At 40.8% G+C, this 15,329-nt stretch overlaps 1 long non-coding RNA gene across 2 annotated transcripts in view; it reads right to left on the bottom strand.

Annotated features, from left to right (window-relative positions):
• Positions 1–1,415: 1,415 nt before the first annotated feature.
• The window catches only part of LOC148005700 (uncharacterized), a 48,822-nt gene continuing 34,908 nt past the window's right edge, over positions 1,416–15,329 (bottom strand). Inside the window, exons 1-3 of one of the 2 annotated variants that reach the window (XR_015620710.1) lie at positions 9,044–9,315; positions 5,806–5,948; positions 1,416–1,691 (exon numbers count right to left, since the gene is read on the bottom strand). This is a non-coding gene — a long non-coding RNA (uncharacterized LOC148005700). Of the gene's footprint in view, positions 1,692–5,805; positions 5,949–9,043; positions 9,316–15,329 lie in introns of those variants that run through there. The other variant, XR_015620709.1, reaches the window with a different exon arrangement.

Raw genomic sequence — 15,329 nt, 5'->3', positions numbered from 1 at the left:
AACAAAACGGGATGCGTGCTGCCTTCCTGCTGCCACTGCGGTAGTGGGGTGGGTATCATCAGCAGCTGGTGTACGCTGCGGCTAAGGACACGGTGAAGATGTGGTGGCTTCAGGTAATGCCCGTGTACCACGTACATGCCTAGTGCCTTCAGAAGCCAGAAAATGGTACCAGATCCCTGGAACTAGAGTCACGGGTGGTCGTCGGCTGTCTGGGTTTTGGGAACGGAACCTGGATCCTCTGGCAAAGCAGCCAGTGCTCTTCATCACTGAACCACTTTTCCAGTCTCTGCTTTGAGGTTTTAATTTCAACTTTGGGGCTTTCCCTCTTACTAACTGAAAAAGATTAATCTGTCTTTCAGGTAAAACATAAAATAACCAAGGTCCAATTTTCTTGCCATTTTATAGAGGTAGTAGGGGAAAACATGTAAAAGAGCCCAGTTTAGTCCAGAAAACCTAGATTAGAAAACAAAAACAACACAAAAAAGCAAGCAAAGTCCAAACTAGGGATCGATCTTTCTTTTTCTTTTCCTCCCTCCCTCCCTTCCTTTCTTCTCCCTTTCACTCCTTTCTCACATTTTCCATTTTTTCTTTCCTTCCTGTGTGGGAGATTGAAGCCAGGACATCACACACCTGTGAAAACAGTGTCTATAACCTGTAACAGGTTATAACCATTAAGGTTGTCTGCCTGTCCACCACTGAGTACATATATATATGCCCCAAGTGGGAAAACGTTATAATCTGATTTTTAAAAGTTAACAATATGTTATTGCAATTTTCAGCCCTAGCCATAGCCGTCTATGAGCTGTCTTTTCAGTAGCCAGAATTGTGATAATCAGGGACCTTACATTACTCCGTGGCTTGAACTTTTCCACCAAACGCCCATCTTTAGTGGTTCTTAACCTTTGGAAAGCTCTGTCAAGAATGATCAAGGTCCTATAAGATGCCCAGTGACCCTAGAAAGTTGTTTGTGAATTTGGTTCTATGATGGAAATTCTGAGAAGCTGAGCAGTTTGGCCCCTCGACCCTAATCCTGCATCTCATCATCTCTCTTCATAGTCTCGGGGGCAGAGGATGCCAGTGTAGGACCACAAGGGCCAGGCTTACAGAGAGAAGCACCAAATAGCTTTGCAGAGAAGTCAGCTTATCACACGTGTCAGAGCATCAGGCAATGGAAGTGACATTCCAAGCGGCGTGTTTTTTTCTCTCTCTGCATACTAAAAAAACGCTCATGTTAATTGACAGCAGATAAAAGGTGAGGGCATACAATGCTCACAAACTCATTTTAAGGCCTACAGGTAAAAGACTGAATTCTTACGAGAAATAAATGGCTTTCCACTTAATAAACTGGAGTTGTTCCAAGGACATCCTTTCATTAACGGAGCAGGTGCAGATGAAGTTTTGAGAAACTTGTACAGTATTTTAAAAAATAAAACATTTAATTAACAAGCTTGAAAACAGTGGCACACTTGAAGTGGGAATAAAACAATTGTTTTATATCAAACAGTGCAAATCCAATTTGTGAATGCAACTGCACTGAAAAGCTTTAAAATATTAATAAACCACTGTGGGCTTTAAGAAAGAAGTTTTCATTTTCTTTCAAGGTTTTCTCTTGAGACAAGTTCTAAACCAGAAAAGATGTTGAAAAGAATGCAAAAAAAAGTACATTCTTCTTGAAGGTCCAAAAATCTTATCTACGAGAAACAAAGACGAAAAGGAGTTAGAACATTTATAAGCAGTAAAATATAAATTGTGTGTGGATTATTTTTGTTAGAGTTACTCAGAATTATAGTCTTCATTACTCTTTAATAACTTGTTATTAAGATTTAAATGCAACAGATTTGATAAATATTGATGTTAAAGATATACATTGTTTTCCAACTGATTTAACCATGGATATACATAAATTGTTTCATGAGAATAATAACAAAACCCAAGAAAGATATCATTTCAAGATAAGCAAACTTAAGTTAAAGGTTTAGTTTTAATTAAAATTTCTGTAAAGTAATTCTTCCTGAGTGTAGCCTTTGCTACCAAGTGGTCTGGTAGCAGCATGGACTGGGGGTCAATTTCTTCCCCAGTGACCTGGTTAAAAATCCCTAAACTAAATTTCAGGCTAGGCACCCTGCAAAACAGATCCTGCTGGGTAAATCCTCTTGAGATCAGCCTGGCCACCATCAGTCAGAGCATCCACTCAAGACCTATCATCGGGGTTCTTTTCATCATCTTCTTCCATTTGAGAAAACGCAGAAATTACAGGGCATGGGATAGCCTGCAGGTATGGGAGAGCCTGCAGGTATGGGAGAGCCTGTAGGAAGGCTGGCCTGCACTTGGAGCCTCACCGAGACCTATGAAATGTTTGATTCTTTGATTCCCCCTGATAAAGCTCCATCCTGGAGAAGTTATCCTGAAGCTACCAGAAGAAAAGTCAGTGCACACAGGTTGTTGTTTCCTCAGATACTCACAGAAAAAGCCCAGTCTTCTCATCTACAGGATGCTGGTTATCCTTCAGTCCTAAGCTTTTTCATAGCCACCCTGCACTCTCATGTTAGCAACTAAGTTGGACATGGATGATGTCCGAGTAAGAGGTGACTCAGTTTTTCTTTTCTGAAACTGATGAATCATAACTCCAGTGCTTGGCTTTCCATGTCTTAAAAGTATAGTGCCTGGACTCTGATTGTACTAGCTAAAATTTATTTTTAGATTAAAGGGTTTATTTTATATGTATGAATGAATATTTTGTTGTATGTATGTGTATGCAACACGTGCATGCTTAGTGTCCAGGTAAGTCAGAAAGGGCACTCAATTGCCCTGAACTGGAGTTTTGGATGGGTGTGAACCACCATGTGGGTGCTGGGAATCAAACCTCTGTAAGAACAGCAAGTGCTCTAAACTGATGAGCCATCCCTCCAGCTTCCCTAATTTGTTTTGTTTAATAAAAAGATCAAAGAGTGAAACAGTGGCGTAATTAATTGAAACTGTCTTGAGCACCGCCTGACTTTTCAACCAACACTCTTCAATCAAGCTTAGGTCATCGCTCCTTCTACTGTAATGTCATGCAGAGTGCCAAGAGTCCTCTCCTGATGTTAATCCTTGACTGCCAATCTGTCTGTTGATCGTGTGTGTGTGTGTGTGTGTGTGTGTGTGTGTGTGTGTGTGTGTGTGTGTGTGTGTGTTACTGGGGTCCTGGGGATGAGGGAGATTTGCGCTTGGGATTTGGGCAGTGTGGCGGATGCTGACAACGTCTGAGATCATCTCTGTTGCACCCACATCTGCTTATCCATGTTGAGTGACATTGTTGCCCCCGCCTCAAGTTGGCGTTTTATAAGTCAAAGTTTTTTCCATCTATTGTTAATCTTTTCATTAAAAAATAAAAACAGCTCAACACAAAGCACCTCAGATACTGTTGTTCAATTATGTTACTTATCGCTTACACCTTAAAGTATCCCATTTTCTCCACTGCCGGTTGAGATCCCACTTTAAACCCATTTTCCATCAAAGCCGTTCAATTTCTTGTCCCTTGCTCTCCCTGTAGCAACTTTTTCTGTCCAACTCCTCAATTCTTTCCAGACCATTTACTTAACTGTTGACTCTTTAATCTTCCCATTTTTGGTTCCCAACCTTTTGCTATCTCAGGCCCTCCGTCACACCTTAATCATTCTTGTCTTCTATTGGTGAAACTTTTCTACACTGAATGAAGCTACAGAAATGAGATGCCTGCCTTTCTAAAATAGAACAGTGTTTTCTTTTTTTGCTACTTAATGATGCACATTTATGACCTTGTGTTCATGTCATCTTCCTAAGAGAACATTATATACCAGTGGAAGAACCATAAAGAGTTTTAGAAATTGTAGCAGGTCTCATCCAGGAACCGAGATGAGGTATACACACACACACACACACACACACACACACTCACACACACACACACTAGTTTCAATGTGGACTCTCCATTTTATTTACTGAAGTCTTGGAATACAAGGGAAGCTTGTTTGTGTTGGTAGAACCTTTATTTCTAGGACTGATGTGGTTAAATAACTCTGTATTACAGGTATAGAGAATAGGAGAGCATTCGAATTGAAGGAAAGAAGCAAGTATTTCACTACACCCATATGCAGATACTAGAAAAGAATTTTGATAGGGTTCTTAGGTTTTTAGAGTAAATGTGTGTAACCTTGATTGACTACTTAACTGTCTCAGTTTCCTTAATCTTGAAATAGGAAAGCTAGAGATGATTTCTATTTTATAAAGTCATTATAGAAATTAATTGAATTGTGGCATATGGAAAAATAATTAGATTCTCTGAACTTATTATTTAATGTTAAAAAACTGACTAGATATACCAGCATGCCTTCATTGGATTGAATTGTAATATATGTATACATGTACACATACACACACACACACACACACACACACACAGAGAGAGAATGTATGCATGTATGTTTGTGTGCATGTATGTATGTACTTATGTATATATTTATCGAAGAGGACGAATGGCCAACTAGGGAACAAATATAAAACTTACTAGTCGCTAGAAAAAAATCCATACTAAAATCATAGTGAGATGTGACCTCACATTTGTTAGAAAAAGATGAATGACAGCAAGTGTTGGCCAAATAATGGCAGAAACAGGGCTGTGTCACACTGAAGATAGGAATGTAATTCAGTCCAGACATTCTGTAAAGTGGAAATACCTTAAAAAGTTAAAAGCAGAGCTATTGTTTACTCTATCATCAATATGTTGAATAGACATCTGTAGTCTATCCTTATTACTGTATTATTCAGAATAACCATGATGTCAACCTAAATATGCATTGACACATTAGTGAATAAAGAAAATGCAGTATAAGTTTACAATAGAATACTAGTTAGTCTTGAAATGAACTTTTGTAATATGCACTAACTTGGACAAACCTGGAAGATATTATTACTTTCATTAACTTTTTCTCTGTCTCTCTGTAGCCAAGAGGATGCTGACACTGAGTGTCTTCTTCTGGTTTTATTTATCTTATTTTATTTACTTGTGTATTTGTTTATTTATTAGTTTATTTATTTTGAGTCAGGGTCTTACTATGTGTTTCTGGTTGGTCTGGAACTCACTGTGTGGAGCAGATGGCCCCAAATTCAAAGAAATCTACCCATCTCTGTCTTCTTAGTGCTGGGATTAAAAGCATGTACCAACACCACACACACACACACACACACACACACACACACACACACACACACACACACAAGCACACACAAACACACACACACACACACACACAAGCACAGTTTCATCTTATTTTTTGGTCTGAAACAGGGGTCGTGGCTGGCCTGAAGTGTTTGTGGTCTTCCTCCCACTGTTAGGATTACCGGTGTCTGCTACCATTCCTGGCTTTTAAAACTGTGAGTCCTGGGGATTTGATCTCAGATCTTCATGCGTGTACGGCAAGCACTAACCACTGAACTTCCAGCCCCTGGGAGATATTATATTAAATGAAAAAAAAAAAAAAAAACAGGCAAAGATTGAATTCTCTCCTTTATTTCTAGAATAAAAAACTTGATTTCTGGAAAGCAGAGTTAGAGTGATGGTTACCAGAAGGTGGGGATGGTAGAAGTAGGGAGAATGGGAAGGTATTAGTCAAGGATTATAAATTTTGAGTTAGATAGAGGCAATACATTCAAGGGGTTGCCTGCACAGTGTGCAGATTTATCTTATTTTTATTTTATATATCTGTATGTGTACTTCATGCATGCCCACCAGGGTCAGAAGAGGGCAGGGAATCCTCTGAAGCTGAAGTTAGGATGCCTGTGACTCACCATGCGAGTGCTGGGAATTGAATTCAGGCCCTCTGCACCAGCAACTATTTCTTCAGCCCCAAAATTTAGTGGTTTCAGTAATATCCAGAAGCCCAAGTTTAAAGTTTCTTTTTACATCAAACTAACCTTTTAGATGTAATCTCCTGAAAAATCAGAAGAAATTTATATTATTGTAAGAAACAATTTCACAGAATGAATAGCCCCCCTCTAAAATGGAGCAATAGGAGAATAGGAAGAAGGGCTTCTCCCAGAGAAGGGCTGGTACCCCATAGATCCAACACTATGTCTTGTCCCTCCATGCCTGGCATCTCTGGGCTAGCTATAATCATCATATTTGTGTTCTCAGTGAACATTTCATTTTTTCTAATACTCTAGGGTCTCTATGTTACCATACGGACTTCACTGTCACACCTTTACCCACTGTACCTTTAGAGACTGCCTGTAGGGTCTCTGATCTTGTCACATATTCCCTGGTCTCATAGACTCTCTTTAGAATCTGGGCGAAGTCTCCATTACTTCTTAATTATTGAATTCTGGTTACCTATAAAGCTAGCATCCCGTGAACAGTGCTAAAGACTAATGCAAATCTGAGTGGTGTTTGGAACTCTTAGATAATGCATGTGGGTTGCTGAACACGGTAAAATGAGTCTTGGCGAAGCAACTTGCTAGGTGGTCCTGTGTAAGCATGAGGAGCTTGAGAGGTGACTCAGACACGCTCTTTTCTCAAAGGAGATCCTTTCAAATGAGTTTACTCTCTTACTACCTTTCAGTTTGTAATGTGTGGGGTATTGCCACTTCCTAAAATGCCTTTGAGGCATCCTTTCTGTTGTTTCGATGCAAAGTAATTTTGGGCTATCTCCTCTTTTTCCTCCTCCTCTTCCTCTTCTTTTTCAACTCCCTCTTCTTCCTTTTCCTCATCTTCCTTCTCCTTTTCTTCTTCTTCTTCTTCTTCTTCTTCTTCTTCTTCTTCTTCTTCTTCTTCTTCTTCTTCTTCTTCTTCTTCTTCTTCTTCTTCTCCTCTTCCTCCTCCTCCTCCTCTTCCTCTTCCTCTTCCTCTTCTTCTTCTTCTTCTTCTTCTTCTTCTTCTTCTTCTTCTTCTTCTTCTTCTTCTTCTTCTTCTTCTTCTTCTTCTTCTTCTCCTTTTTCTTCTTCTCCTTTTCCTCCTCCTCCTCCTCTTCCTCCTCCTCCTCCTCTTCCTCCTCTTCCTCCTCTTCCTCCTCTTCCTCCTCCTCTTCCTCCTCCTCCTTTCTAAGACAGGGTTTCTCTGTGTAGCTCTGGCTGTCCTGGAACTCACTCTGTAGATCAAGCTGTTGTTGAACTCACAGAGATTTGCCTGCCTACGCCTCTTGAGTGCTGGGATTAAAGGCGTACTCCACCACTACCAGGTTCCCCCCCCCCCCGCCCCCGCTTCTTTTGAATGGCACTAATCTCTTCAAACATCATGATTCCTTAATCTCAAGTTCACATTAAATTTCCTGATCAAACTGCAAGATTTTCTGCTTTACTTTTTTGTTCCAAGTCTCAATCTCCTTTTATAGCAATAGGGGTTGATTTTAGGTTGTGCCAAGTTGACAACAAATACACCTGGTTAAAAGCAGGTAGTGATAATCTTGTCATATTCTGAATACTGAACTGTATTGAACTTGGGTCTGCCAGATGAGTTAGACAATCACCTTTCACTCAGCCTCAGTGCCAAGTCTTAGGACATAAGTAAAAGTAGAGAAGTTCTTTGGTAGAATGTAAGAGGGATATCCTCCAATCCAATTGCACTGGAGTCCTTGTTTCCACTTGAAACCTCATGGTTACAGTCTTTGCTGCCAGCCTTCTTATTGGCATTCTGGTCTGCTATGCTCCCACTCGGATTGCCCATTAAACTCTGCTCAGAGCATTTTAGGCTTTTGCTACCCTGTATCTCAATCCAACACCCAATTCCCTCTACAAATCTGTTCCAAAAACTTAATGACCAACGATAAGGTTTAATCAGGACACTGGTCATACTGACAGTAACAAATTTCTATTAGTTTTTTCAACATTGAAACAATATCTTCTAGAGACAACTTCCAGAGAGGAAGAAATATTTTGGCTCATAATTTCAGAGCTGTCATTTTATAGCCATTGGCTCTGATTCTGAGCAAAGGGCTCACAGAGGCAGGGGCATGCCACAGAGGCTATTCTTATGCAGAGGGGAAGCAGAGAAAGGAGAAAAAAGTGGGGAAGAGGTAGTCATTTTCAAACATACCCCTCTCCAGTTGTTTTTCCTCCAACTACAAGTCCATCTCCTAAAGTTCCCTCCATCTCCTAAAGTTTCTGTCATCTCCAAAATGACGCCTCTAGCTAGGAAGCAAGCTTTCAACACATGAGTCTGGAGGGGACACTTCAGATTCAAACCATGAAAGTTATTATTGTTAATAAGAATGTGTCATAATGGCTGTGGGAGCTGCGGGTTACTGTGCAGACATGGCCAAGTCCAAGATCCACACCACACCCAACCAGTCCTGCAAATGGCACAGAAATGGCATCAAGAAACTGCAGTCACAAAGATATGAATCTCTTAAGGGGAATGACCCCAAGTTCCTGAGGATCATGCGCTTTGCCAAAAAGCAGAACAAGAAAGGGCCGAAGAAGATGCAGGCCAACAATGCCAAGGCAGTGAGTGCACGAGCAGAGACCATCAAGGAAGGCCCTTGTGAAGCCTCAGGCCAGTAAGCCCAAGATGCCAAGGGGCCCCAGCTCTAAACTCAGCCATCTGATTTTCATTGCTTACCCCAAGCTTGAGAAGAGGATTCGAAGCTACACAGCCAAGGGTCGTAGGCTCTGCCAACCAAAGCCCAAGGTTCAAACCAAGGCACAGGTTTCAGTTCCAGCTCAGGCTCCCAAGGGAACCCATGCCCCTGTGAGGTCCCCATAGAAAAGGTTCCTGCCAATGTGAAGACAGACGGACTGCTGTGACACACCTACCTACACACTATTTGCAGATAACCAGAGTCCTATGCTGTTTTTACAAATAAATGTGAGATGAGAAAGAAAAAGAATGCGTCATACTTATGAAAATAACCAAAACAGAGAGTAGATTTGAAATCTACTATCTCCATCACAAAAATTGATAAGTACACGAGGTGATGCATATTATAATTAGATCAATTTATCCATCTCAGAATGTACATCTATTTTAAGCTTGTGGTACATGATAAACACATACTTAAGGAGTTAAAGTACATAACAACAGATACTTAGGTACCTCTGAAACAGGAATAAGTATCCATGGTTTATATGTACTCATGGATGATTGTCTTTTGTTGCTTTTCTTTCTTTTTCCTTATTGCTGTCATTTCTGATTGTTACCAGTTTCTTCTTGTCATTTCTTTTTTTCCAAGACAGGGTTTCTTTGTGTAACCCTGGCAGTCTTGGAACTCATTCTGTAGACTAGGCTGGCCTCAAACTCAGATATCCAACTACCTTTGTGCTGGGATCAAAGTTGTGCACCACCACTGTCCAGGATCTTTTTGTCACCTGAAGAATGGATACACAAGATGTAGTTCATTTACACACATTCACACTATTCAGTTAGTAAAAATGAGGACATCATGGTACCAGTCCAACTTGGGATCCGTTCTATGCTAGGGACCAAACCCTGACACTTACTGATACCATGTTATGCTTGCAGACAGGAGCCTTACATGGCTGTCCTCTGAGAGGACCTACAAGTGGCTGACTGTGACAGATGCAGATACTTATAGCTAACCATTGGACTGAGGTCAGGGACCCCTATGGAAGAGTTAGGGGAAGGAATGAAGGCGCTGAAGGGGGTTGCAATACCATAGGAAAAACAACAGTCTCAATCAACTCAGACTCCTGGGAGCTCCCAGGGACTAAACTACCAACCAAAGAGTGTACACGGGCTGGTCTGAGCTTCCCTGCACATATGTAGTAGAGGATTGACTTGTCTGGCCTCAGTGGGGAAGATGTGCATAATTTTGTAGAGACTTGATGCTCCAGGGAAGGGGAATGTTGGGGTGGGTAAGGTGGGTGGTGGGTGAGTGGTAGGTTGGGGATTTGGGGTTGCGAGTAGGGGGTGGGGTGGGGAGTACCCTCTGAGAGGCAAAGGGGTGGGGAATGGCATGAAGGACTTTTTGAGGAAGGGGGCCAACATTTGGAATGTAGGTTAAAAAAAGAAAAAGGTATTTATATTTAATAATGCATTACATTTAATTCAAAATGATAAGACATATTAAACATATGAATATACATTAATGATATATTTTACATTGTTTCATACCAAGCCTTTGAGATCTGGTATTTCTTTTTTCAGAGCTGAAGACCGAACCCAGGGCCTTGCCCTTGCTAGGAAAGCGCTCTACCTCTGAGCTAAATCCCCAATCCCTGAGATCTGGTATATTTTTTACTTTAATTAGCAGATATTTAGATATTTCATTTAATTAAAATTTGAACACTAAGGGCTTTTTTCTTTTTCTTTTTAAAGATTCCCCCCATTTGGATTTTATAAAATTTATAGCTGAATGAATAGTGGATGTTCCTAACATATTTAAGTTTTCCAGTGATTGAAATGAGTATAGTTTTAAAGTTAAAGTATACTGAAATTAAATTAAAAATGCGGTTCCACATCTCACTGGCGATGTTTCAAGTGGTTGGTAACCATGTACATGGCTATGGCGACTGTACTGGCCAGAACAATCATAGGTGTTTCTTGTCCTAGATAGGGTTTCTTTCTTTCTTTTTTTTTTTTTTTTTTCACTTCAAATCAAGGCACAAGTTTAACATGAATTCCATAAAAATCCAAGAAAGAAGTGTACATATGTAACAAACTGATTCCCAGAGTTTTCAGAAATACAAGGACAGTAGGTTAGTTATAATTTTGAAAAAAAAATTGAGAGCAAATCACATGATTTTAAGAACTTAATATATGGTCATAACACATGACAATATTGATTGGGTAGACTATACCTCAATTTTCTACTACTGTGAAAAATTGAGGGAATGAATTACTAAAGGAAAGAGAAATGTGTTTTGGCTCACAGTTTCAGAGGTTTCATTCCATGGCACAATTACAAAATAAGTCAGGACATTATTGGACACAGTATGATCGAGAAAATTTTCTTTCATTATGACAGCCTAGACAGTCCACTCAACCATGAACTGCTCGACCTATCGATGAGGCTAGTACTTCATATTTCAATTGCATATCAACAGTGCCAAGAGCTGGGAACAAAACCCACTAATAAATGATCTGTTCAGGTTATTTTATATTCAAATCAGAACAGAAACAAACATACTAGATCAGTAGAAACAAATAGAAAGCTTGGAAATAATAATAATAACAATAATGATAATAATAATAATGATAATGACATAAGAAATATGGAAACTTTCTTTACTATCTAACAATAAAGGTGCAGTAACTTTTACTAGTTATTTTATTTATTTACATTTCAAATGTTTTCTCCCTTCAGGACCACCAGCCCAAGGATGATGCCACCCCACAGTGAGCTGTCCCTGCTCCTCAATCACTAATAAGAAAATACCCTGCAGGCTTACACAGCCAGATCTCGTGGGAGCATTTTCTTAACTGAGGTTTGCTCCTTTCAGACGACTTTAGATTGTATATAATTGACATAAAACCATGAAACACACTTATAGAACACCTCTGTGAAAGGCCTCAGAGTAAGGAGAGCTCTGGATGGTGTGGTGATTGCTGGGGGCTATCTGAGCATTCCCCACTGGAGACTGGGGGCATTGAGGGGAGCGTGTTCCCCTCTTCTTAGAAAATGACTTTATTGCAAAAAGTATGATTTTTGTGGTTGTTTGTTAGTTTGCAAGATGTTTGGAGTTGTTGACAGTGTAACGTCTCTGAAAGTGAGGTATTTCTTTATATTTTGTTTTTCTCCACGGGCAGGAGTGTGCACAATCGATGTGGGAAAACACGTTCTATTTAAGTACAGCTTTGATCATATGGCCTCATAATTCCCGATGCTCATTTGATTCTTTTGCTAAAATGTATACGCTTGCTGGTTATTTTAGCTCTCTGTCCATAGCGCTGCTCGCTTCTGCTTTCTATTTCATCTCATCTCTCCAAATAAGCTGGCCGTTTTTTTTTCTTCTTCATTATTTTCTGCTATTGAGTCCAACGTTCCACAGAAAAGTTGATTTGTTAATTAGTTTAATCGCCTCTTCTCATAATGGCGGGGTAAGATTGGTGAGGAAGCTTGTTATCAGTCCATGCTACTGGTAAGCAGTAATTACAGATAATGACACTTTTGTCTTGCGGCATTCTGAAGACTGTCTTGAACTCCTCAGTGAATTAGCAAAATGGACTGTCAGTTGAATTCTCCCCTGGTTTCTTCTCCAACTTGTCCTCTCCTCTCCCCCCAATGAAACAAAATTGCCGCTTGTTAGGTGGAAGCTCATTTGAAGTCTCAATTTTCTTGAGTATTCAGCTCGTCCACAAAGTACCAGGTGCTCAGCCGTGGCCACCGCACTCTCCTTTGGCTTCAGACTCTACTCAACTGGCATCCTACAAGTCTTTGATTTTTCCTTTGCTTGGAGAGGCATCGGTTGTCTTGACAGCAGCGCCAAGGCTTTGCCCTTGTACTTTGATACACATTGTGGTACAATCTAATAATTAAAGTCATTTGTCAAGAAACGGGGCATTCACACTCTCCTCTGAAGAGATCGTAACAAACAGCGGATTTCACGTGGACAGAAGCCAGGACAGGGACCGTCACTTTCAAAATATGCTTGGAATGCAGAGCCCAGAGTAGTTTAGGATCTAAGTTGTTTTTTAATATCTGGTTTTCAAGTAGAGAAAAATTTCACTCCAGGGAAGGTGGTGTGTGTGTGTGTTGTTCTGCAGTGTCTGGTGATGGTTTTGGTTGCATAACTGGGAAGGCAAGGTGGTACTGGCCTTTAGTAACTAGAGATCACGATTCTGCTAAACAGCCTGACACCAGTAGGGAAGTCCTTCACAGTATGGAATTCTCTCGATTGACAATACAGTGCCTATCTGAACCCTGCTCCCAATAGTTAATATTATACAACAATCCAGGGAGTGATTTGTTTTGTTGGAATCTTAGGACTCTCTGCAAAGAACATGAACTTCCCTGTGTCCTGCTACGTGGACTTCTTATGAGCAGACAATGAACAACAACAATAAAAACCCTATCCTTATAATTACCTTGGAAGCTTTCTTTGCTTTTTTTTTTAATTTAGGAAGCATGCTAAACACTGACATGGTTCAGTTATGAACAAGTTTTTCCCAGGGAAATGACACAATCCACCAGTGCCACAACCATTTACATTTTGGCTAAAATCTGCTCACGTGGTGAGCAGAAAAGGAAGAAGAGTTGAAGAAGAAGAGGAAGAGGAGGAGGAAAAAGAGGAGATAGCCCAAAATTACTTTGCATCGAAACAACAGAAAGGATGCCTCAAAGGCATTTTAGGAAGTGGCAATACCCCACACATTACAAACTGAAAGGTAGTAAGAGAGTAAACTCATTTGAAAGGATCTCCTTTGAGAAAAGAGCGTGTCTGAGTCACCTCTCAAGCTCCTCATGCTTACACAGGACCACCTAGCAAGTTGGATTTGATATGAATGTCAAACCTTGACATCAGTTCCGGTCTTACTGACAGCAACCTGGAGAGAGTCATGTAGACATTTTTTCTCACCGAAGTAAAAGGGCCTGTTTGAACCAACTCCATTTTTAGGGGTCTGTTGGATTAAGGTGATGGTGACCTTGGAATTGATGTGTGCTATCTTTTTGTATATCAGTGACATAAACACCAATCTATCCTGGGCCCTTACAACCTGACATGGAGGAAGAATGACATCTTTTTTTTTAAATAATTTATTTTTTTATTGGATTTTTAAAATTTACATTTCAAATGTTATCCCCTTTCCTGGTTTCCCCTCCAGAAACCAGCTCTCTCTCCTGCTTCTATGAGGATGCTCCCCCAACTCCTTCCCACCTCCCTGCCTTGATATTCCCTACACTGGGGCGTCGAGTCTTGACAGGACCAAGGGCCTTCTCCTCCCATTGATGCCATCCTCTGCTACATATGTGGCTGGAGCCACCAGTCTCTCTCTGTGTACTCTTGGGATAGTGGTTTAGTCACCGGGAGCTCTGGAGCATCTGGTTGGTTGATGTTGTTCTTCTTATGGAGTTGCAAACCCCTTCAGCTCATTTAATCCTTTCTCTAACTCCTTCATTGGGGACCCCATTCTCAGTTCAGTGGTTGGCTGTGAGCATCTGCCTCTGTATTTGTCATGCTCTGGCAGAGCCTCTCAGGAGACAACTATATCAGGCTCCTGTCAGCATGCACTTACTGGCATGAGGGTTGACATCTTAACTTCTTTAAACATCTCCAGAGTCAATAATGGAACAGTGATGTCTTTACAAGCAGGATACCTTGAATCATTACTCTTAGTGGGAAAAGGGAAAATTTCATTCTCCTGTGGGAAAATTCCTGGCTAAGGTTCTAGGGCTTAGCGTAAAACACATGAGTGTTTTGTTGTCTTGAATTGGAAATTATCTTAGATGATATCTGAAGCTTTTGTTTTTTAATAATTGGAATTTCTAGTTCAATGCTTTTGGAGTTGGTGTTTAAGAACTTAGTTTTGCAGTGTCGCATTCCACAGCTCCCTTTTCTTCATGAATTGTTTCCTGCTTGGTTCCATCCATTGTCTTCTTCATAGCTGTCTCTGGAACACCACCGAGTATCTATCTGCTCTGTGCCCAGCACACAGTATTGTTCTTCCAGTCTTCACTCTAGAATGTCCTGTGCAAACTTAACTAACGTTCAACCTTTCAGGAAATCCATTCCTATTGTTCCACATTAAACCAGCTGGTTTTTAAAAAAGCTTTTGACTGATTCCTTGTGAGTTTCACATTATGCATCCTAGCTCCATTCATTTCCTCATCCCCTCACATCCACTCTTTGCTCTTACAACCTTCCTCTGCCAAATGAACACGAACACACACACACACACACACACACACACACACACACACACACACACACCAACAAAGCACAGAAAATCATCTCATCATGGAAGCTGTAATATGTCACAGTGTGTCCCATGTATATCCCTCTGTCCATACATCTTCACTTGCAAATGTCCATTGCAATGAGTCATTGGTCTGGTTTGAGATCTCTGGTTTCTGTGACACCATCAATATTAGGTCCTCACTGGAATTCCTTCCGGTTACCCTGCTGTGCTCTGTGTCATGGAAATCCTTCAGATTTGGAACAAGACTGGCCCTTTCACATGTCCCAACTGTTCACAGATGATACAGATTTTGTGGTGGGCTAAGTCAGAGCCCTGGGTCTGGCCTGGGTGGTATCTGAGCTGCTCTCATCCCTCATCTGCACCACCAGGGTGAGCTCTCCAGCACTGTTCTTGGTAGACAACCCAATGCCACCATCAACAGGGAGGCAGGGAGTTCTCTTACTCTCATGCCTTCAGGCCCAACTCACCCACACCCATGCTTCCAGAACCAGCTCCACTCTGC

This window comes from Rattus norvegicus, chromosome 5 (genome assembly GCF_021556685.1).
Source record: "Rattus norvegicus strain SHRSP/BbbUtx chromosome 5, alternate assembly SHRSP_T2T, whole genome shotgun sequence".
Taxonomy (NCBI): Eukaryota; Metazoa; Chordata; class Mammalia; order Rodentia; family Muridae; genus Rattus; species Rattus norvegicus.
Note: the sequence above shows the minus strand (reverse complement) of the source record. Positions and strands in the feature narration are given on the sequence as shown.